The sequence below is a fragment of the Mesoplodon bidens genome, assembly GCF_964165515.1.
Source record: "Mesoplodon bidens genome assembly, chromosome: 2".
Taxonomy (NCBI): Eukaryota; Metazoa; Chordata; class Mammalia; order Artiodactyla; family Ziphiidae; genus Mesoplodon; species Mesoplodon bidens.
The window spans coordinates 107,583,291-107,591,599 of NC_138177.1; positions in this window are offsets into that span (position 1 = coordinate 107,583,291).

The following is an 8,309-nucleotide window of genomic DNA, read 5'->3' on the forward strand; positions in this document are numbered from 1 at the left end:
CATTAAGAGGGCTGCTTTGGGGGCTTCCCTGGTGGCGCAGTGGATGAGAGTCCGCCTGCCGATGCAGGGGACACGGGTTCGTGCCCCGGTCCAGGAAGATCCCACATGCCGCGGAGCGGCTGGGCCCGTGAGCCATGGCCGCTGAGCCTGCGCGTCCGGAGCCTGTGCTCCGCAACGGGAGAGGCCACAACAGTGAGAGGCCCATGTACTGCAAAAAAAAAAAAGAGGGCTGCTTTGGGAAGCGCCGGAGACGGGCGCGAGCCGCGGCTAAAGGCGCGGACCCCGGAGACGGGCGTGGGACGCTGGGGCTGCTGCTGCCGCCGCCGCGGGGCCTGTGTGCGAGCGCGGGTCACTGTCCGCCCCGCCTTCCGAGGGGCCTGTGCACCCCGCCACTGCTGGGGTCCCGGAACCCGGGGACGGCTTTCCCGGGAAAGCGCACGGAGCACCTCGGTCTGGTGCAACGTCACGCCGGCCTCTGCCGCCGCAGGCCCGCCCCACTCTGCGCGCCCCTCCCTCCCCTCTGCCTGAGTGAGCCAGAGCTCCCGCATCAGCGGCTCCTTTAAACCCGTCCTGTCTGAGCGAAGAACGGACGCCCTCCGGCGACCTACGCGCAGAGGCGGGGCCCGGTCCAAGGCTGAGACCCGGGAGCTGTGAGAGCAGAGACAGGGAAATCTCTCTGTGCAGCCTCGGAGGCAGCGGATTAAAGCTCCACGGTCCACTTGATGTGCCCTGCGTCTGTGGAGTGCATGAATAGACAGCGAATCATCCCAAATTGAGGAAGTGGACTTTGAGGACAAGATTTAAGACTTTCCCCCATTTTCTTCTTTTTACAACGAATTATCCCAAATTAAGGAGGTGGACTTAGCAAGATTTCAGACTTCTCGCCCTTTTCCTCTTTTTACAACGAAGTATCCCAAATTGAGGAGGTGGACTTGGAGAGCAAGATTTTTGATTTTTCCCCCTGCTCTCTTTTTGTGAATGTGTATGTGTATTCTTCTGTGTAAGATTCTCTCTGTATAGCTTTGCTTCCACCATACGTCCCAGGGTTCTATCAGTCCGTTTTTTTTTCAATAATTACTTTTTAATTTTAATAACGCTACTATATTTCATACTTTATTCTATTTTATTTTACCTGCTCTTTCTTTTTTTTCCTACCTTTCCTTCCTCCCTCCCTCCATCCGTCCCTCCTTTCCTTCTTTCTCTCTTTCTTTCCTTCCTCCCTCCCTCCCTTCTTCCTTTCACTCTTTCTTTTTCTTTCCTTCCTCCCTCCCTCCCTCCCTCCTGTCTTTCTTTCCTTCCTCCCTCCCTCCCACACCTCTTCCTTTCACTTTCTTTTTCTTTCCTTCCTCCCTCCCTCCCTCCTGTCTTTCTTTCTTTCTTTCCTTCCTCCCTCCCGCCCTCCCTTCTTCCATTCACTCTTCCTTTTTCTTTCATTCCTCCCTCTCTCCCTCCTTTCTTTCTTTCTTTCCATCCTTCCTCCCTCACTCCTTTCTTTCTTTCTTCCTTCCTTCCTTCCTTCCTTTCTTTCCTTCTTCGTTTCTTTCTCTCTCTCTTTCTTTCTTCTACTAATTTTTTCTTTCTACTTTTTCTCCCTTTTATTTTGAGCCGGGTAGATGAAAGGCTCTTGGTGCTGCAGCCAGGAGTCAGTGCTGTGCCTCTGAAGTGGGAGAGTCAACTTCAGGACACGGGTCCACAAGAGACCTCCCAGCTCCACATAATATCAAGCAGCGAAAATCTCCTAGAGATCTCCATCTCAACACCAGCACCCAGCTTCAGTCAACGACCAGCAAACTACAGTGCTGGTCACCCTATGCCAAGCAACTAGCAAGGCAAGAACACAACCCCACCCATTAACAGAGAGGCTGCCTAAAAACATAATAAGGCCACAGGCACCCCAAAACACACCACCAGACGTGGACCTGTCCACCAGAAAGACAAGATCGAGCCTCAACCACCAGAACACAGGCTCTAGTCCCCCCCACCAGGAAGCCTACACAACCTACTGAAACAACCTTAGCCACTGGGGACAGACACCAAAAACAACAGGAACTACGAATCTGCAGCCTGCAAAAAGGAGACCCCAAACACAGTAACATAAGCGAAATGAGAAGACAGAAAAACACACAGCAGGTGAAGGAGCAAGATAAAAACCTACCAGACCTAACAAATGAAGAGGTAATAGGCAGGCTACCTGAAAAAGAATTCAGAATAATGATGGTAAAGATGATCCAAGATTCTATTTCCAAGATCCAAAATCTTGGAAATAGAATAGACAAAATGCAAGAAACAGTTAACAAGGACCTAGAAGAACTAAAGATGAATCAAGCATCGATTAAAAACACAATAAATGAAATGAAAAATACTCTAGATGGGATCAATAGCAGAATAACTGAGGCAGAAGAACGGATAAGTGAGGTGGAAGATAAAATAGTGGAAATAACTGCTGCAGAGCAAAATAAAGAAAAAAGAATGAAAAGAACAGAGGACAGTCTCAGAGACCTCTGGGACAACATTAAACGCACCAACATTTGAATTATAGGGGTTCCAGAAGAAGAAGAGAAAAAGAAAGGGACTGAGAAAATATTTGAAGAGATTATAGTTGAAAACTTCCCTAATATGGGAAAGGAAATAGTTAATCAAGTCCAGGAGGCACAGAGAGTCCCATACAGAATAAATCCAAGGAGAAATATGCCAAGACACATATTAATCAAACTGTCAAAAATTAAACACAAAGACATCGTATTAAAAGCAGCAAGGGAAAAACAACAAATAACACACAAGGGAATCCCCATCAGGTTAACAGCTGATCTCTCAGCAGAAACTCTACAAGCCAGAAGGGAGTGGCAGGACATAATTAAAGTGATGAAGGAGAGAAACCTGCAACCAAGATTACTCTACCCAGCAAGGATCTCATTCAGATTTGATGGAGAAATTAAAACCTTTACAGACAAGCAAAAGCTGAGAGAGTTCAGCACCACCAAACCAGCTTTACAACAAATGCTAAAGGAACTTCTCTAGGCAAGAAACACAACAGAAGGAAAAGACCTACAATAACGAACCCAAAGCAACTAAGGAAATGGGAATAGGAACATACATATCAATAATTACCTTAAATGTAAATGGACTAAATGCTCCCACCAAAAGACACAGATTGGCTGAATGGATACAAAAACAAGACCCATATATATGCTGTCTACAATAGACCCACTTCAGACCTAGAGACACATACAGATTGAAAGTAAGGGGATGGAAAAAGATATTCCATGCAACTGGAAATCAAAAGAAAGCTGGAGTAGCAATTCTTATATCAGACAAGATAGACTTTAAAATAAAGACTATTAGAAGAGACAAAGAAGGACACTACATAATGATCAAGGGATTGATCCAAGAAGAAGATATAACAATCGTAAATATTTATGCACCCAACATAGGAGCACCTCAATACATAAGGCAAATACTAACAGCCATAAAGGGAAATCGACAGTAACACAATCATAGTAGGGGACTTTAACACCCCACTTTCACCAATGGACAGATTATCCAAAATGAAAATAAATAAGGAAACACAAGCTTTAAATGATACATTAAACAAGATGGACTTAATTGACATTTATAGGACATTCCATCCAAAAACAACAGAATACACATTTTTCTGAAGTGCTGATGGAACATTCTCCAGGATAGATCATATCTTGGGTCACAAATCAAGCCTTGGTAAATTTAAGAAAATTGAAATTGTATCAAGTATCTTTTCCGACCACAATGCTATGAGACTAGACATCAATTACAGGAAAAGATCTGTAAAAAATACAAACACATGGAGGTTAAACAATACACTACTCAATAACGAAGTGATCACTGAAGAAATCAAAGAGGAAATTAAAAAATACCTAGAAACAAATGACAATGGAGACACGACGACCCAAAACCTATGGGACGCAGCAAAAGCAATTATAAGGGGGAAGTTTATAGCAATACAATCCCACCTTAAGAAACAGGAAACATCTTGAGCAAACAACCTGACCCTGCACCTAAAGCAATTAGAGAAAGAAGAACAAAAAGCCCCCAAAGTTAGCAGAAGGAAAGAAATCATAAAAATCAGATCAGAAATAAATGAAAAAGAAATGAAGGAAACGATAGCAAAGATCAATAAAACTAAAAGCTGGTTCTTTGAGAAGATAAACAAAATAGACAAACCATTAGCCAGACTCATCAAGAAAAAAAGGGAGAAGACTCAAATCAATAGAATTAGAAATGAAAAAGGAGAAGTAACAACTGACACTGCAGAAATACAAAAGATCACGAGAGATTACTACAAGCAACTCTATGCCAATAAAATGGACAACCTGGAAGAAATGGACAAATTCTTAGAAATGCACAACATGCCAAGACTGAATCAGGAAGAAATAGAAAATATGAATAGACCAATCACAAGCACTGAAATTGAAACTGTGATTAAAAATCTTCCAACAAACAAAAGCCCAGGACCAGATGGCTTCACAGGTGAATTCTATCAAGCATTTAGAGAAGAGCTAACACCCATCCTTCTGAAACTCTTCCAAAATATAGCAGAGGGAGGAACACTCCCAAACTCATTCTACGAGGCCACCATCACCTTGATACCAAAACCAGACAAGGATGTCACAAAGAAAGAAAACTACAGGCCAATATCACTGATGAACATAGATGCAAAAATCCTGAACAAAATACTAGCAAACAGAATCCAACAGCACATTAAAAGGATCATACACCATGAGCAAGTGGGGTTTATTCCAGGAATGCAAGGATTCTTCAATTTACGCAAATCAATCAATGTGATACACCATATTAAAAAGTTGAAGGAGAAAAACCATATGATCATCTCAATAGATGCAGAGAAAGCTTTCCACAAAATTCAACACCCATTTATGATAAAAACCCTCCAGAAAGTAGGCATAGAGGGAACTTTCCTCAACATAATAAAGGCCATATATGACAAACCCACAGCCAACATTGTCCTCAATGGTGAAAAACTGAAACCATTTCCACTAAGATCAGGAACAAGACAAGGCTGCCCACTCTCACCACTCTTATTCAACTTAGTTTTGGAAGTTTTAGCCACAGCAATCAGAGAAGAAAAGGAAATAAAAGGAATCCAAATTGGAAAAGAAGAAGTAAAGCTGTCACTGTTTGCAGATGACATGTTACTATACATCGAGAATCCTAAAGATGCTACCAGAAAACTACGAGAGCTAATCAATGAATTTGGTTAAGTAGCAGGATACAAAATTAATGCACACAAATCCCTGGCATTCCTGTACACTAATGATGAAAAATCTGAAAATGAAATCAAGAAAACACTCCCATTTACCATTGCAACAAAAAGAATAAAATATCTAGGAATAAACCTACCTAAGGAGACAAAAGACCTGTATGCAGAAAATTATAAGACACGGATGAAAGAAATTAAAGATGATACAAATAGATGGAGAGATATACCATGCTCCTGGATTGGAAGAATCAATATTGTGAAAATGACTCTACTACCCAAAGCAATCTACAGATTCAATGCAGTCCCTATCAAACTACCACTGGCATTTTTCACAGAACTAGAACAAAAAATTTCAGAAGTTGTTTGGAGAAACAAAAGGCCCCGAATAGCCAAATCAATCTTGAGAACGAAAAATGGAGCTGGAGGAATCAGGCTCCCTGACTTCAGACTATACTACAAAGCTACAGTAATCAAGACAGTGTGGTACTGGCACAATAACAGAAAGATAGATCAATGGAACAGGATAGAAAGCCCAGAGATAAACCCACGCACATATGGTCAACTTATCTTTGATAAAGGAGGCAGGAATGTACAGTGGAGAAAGGACAGCCTCTTCAATAAGTGGTGCTGGGAAAACTGGACAGGGACATGTGAAAGTATGAGATTAGATCATTCCCTAACACCATACACAAAAATAAGCTCAAAATGGATGGAAGACCTAAATGTAAGGCCAGAAACTATCAAACTCTTAGAGGAAAACATAGGCAGAACACTCTATGACATAAAACACAGCAAGATCCTTTTTGACCCACCTCCTAGAGAAATGGAAATAAAAACAAAGATAAACAAATGGGACCTAATGAAACTTCAAAGCTTTTGCACAGCAAAGGAAACCATAAACAAGACCAAAAGACAACCCTCAGAATGGGAGAAAATATTTGCAAATGAAGCAACTGACAAAGGATTAATCTCCAAAATTTATAAACAGCTCATGCAGCTCAATAGCAAAAAAACCCCCAAAACAACCCAATCCAAAATGGGCAGAAGACTTAAATAGGCATTTCTCCAAAGAAGATATACAGACTGCCAACAAACACATGAAAAAATGCTCAACATCATTAATCATTAGAGAAATGCAAATCAAAACTACAATGAGATATCATCTCACACCAGTCAGAATGGCCATCATCAAAAAATCTAGAAACAATAAATGCTGGAGAGGGTGTGGAGAAAAGGGAACACTCTTGCACTGCTGGTGGGAATGTGAATTGGTACAGCCACTATGGAGAACAGTATGGAGAGTCCTTAAAAAACTAAAAATAGAACTACCATATGATCCAGCAATCCCACTACTAGGCATATACCCTGAGAAAACCATAATTCAAAAAGAGACATGTACCAAAATGTTCATTGCAGCTCTATTCACAATAGCCCGGAGCTGGAAACAACCTAAGTGTTCATCATCGGATGAATGGATAAAGAAGATGTGGCACATATATACAATGGAATATTACTCAGCCATAAAAAGAAACGAAACTGAGCTATTTGTAATGAGGTGGATAGACCTAGAGTCTGTCATACAGAGTGAAGTAAGTCAGAAAGAGAAAGACAAATACCATATGCTAACACATATATATGGAATTAAAAAAAATGTCATGAAGAACCTAGGGGTAAAACGGGAATGAAGACACAGACCTACTTGAGAATGGACTTGAGGATATGGGGAGGGGGAAGGGTAAGCTGTGACAAAGCGAAAGAGAGGCATGGACATATATACACTACCAAACGTAAGGTAGATAGATAGTGGGAAGCAGCCGCATAGCACAGGGAGATCAGCTCGGTGCTTTGTGACCGCCTGGAGGGGTGGGATGGGGAGGGTGGGAGGGAGGGAGAAGCATGAGGGAAGGGATGTGGGAACAGATGTATATGTATGACTGATTCACTTTGTTATAAAGCAGAAACTAATAAAAAAAATAAAAATAAAAAAAATAAATAAATTCTTCCTGGAGCTGAAGAGTGGGCCAGAGGAGAGGCAGGTGAGAGGGAAAAGGAGCCTCTTAAACAAAAGGTTAAAGAATTGCAGCCAAAGATGGAGGACCAAGAAAGAGACTTCAGGGGATTTTGAGTCAAAATGACAGAGATGAGAGAAAGAGACAACCTTCTGAGAAAGATGAACGAAAGGATTCAGATGCTGGAGGTAACCTGGTCTGGTCAGGGCAGTGACTGTGGAACAAAGCCCTGGAACCTCAGGACGGGGTGGGTGAAAATTAAAGCAAAGTCATAGAGAGAAGAACCATTGTCTTTTATTGCTTTTGATTCACTAGAAGCCCTGAGATTTTAATGGCTTCTATCCAAGAACTTGAATTCAGTTCACAGTTTTTGAAGAGCCCAGGAGGACCTTGGACCTCTAAGCATTTATAGAACATAAATAACTTTCCCAGGGCTTGTACTGCTGTTCTGAGAGATTCATGAATGGTCTCAAGGAATCAATATTAATTGAGGTTCTCAGTTTAACAAGTAGATATTCTGAGTATATTTAATATAAGCAGGAGAAGTTACTGAAGCAGTACATGGTAATTTGTCTTAATAGTTGATTCTTCATGTTTCCCTCACTACCTAAAATCCATCTTATTGGCCACAGATTTACTGCTATTCATAGTAGAAGGATCCTGATTTCTCTGAGTAAGAGAGTTCTAATAGACTATATTACTCAATTCCAAACTGAAGCACTTTTCTGGATATATGTCTGACCTCTGAAGCAACGTCAGTACAGACACTCAAATGTCCTCCTTGACTGAACACTTGCAAAATTTCCTTATGTGCTTGGAACAGACTTTAAGTTATTTTGAGATGGTTATTTTTCCTGTGTGCTCTTTCCCATTCATAGCAGCTCAAGTTCCTCTGTGGAGCTTCTCTTACCAGATCTTTCATTATCTTTATTATTCTTTTAGTTGTATTACTGTTAATCATACACTTTAGATAGAATATGAGGAAGCTACAGCTGTGAGGAACTATAGACATTATAAAAAGCAAACCCTACATTTCACCTGGAAGGCTC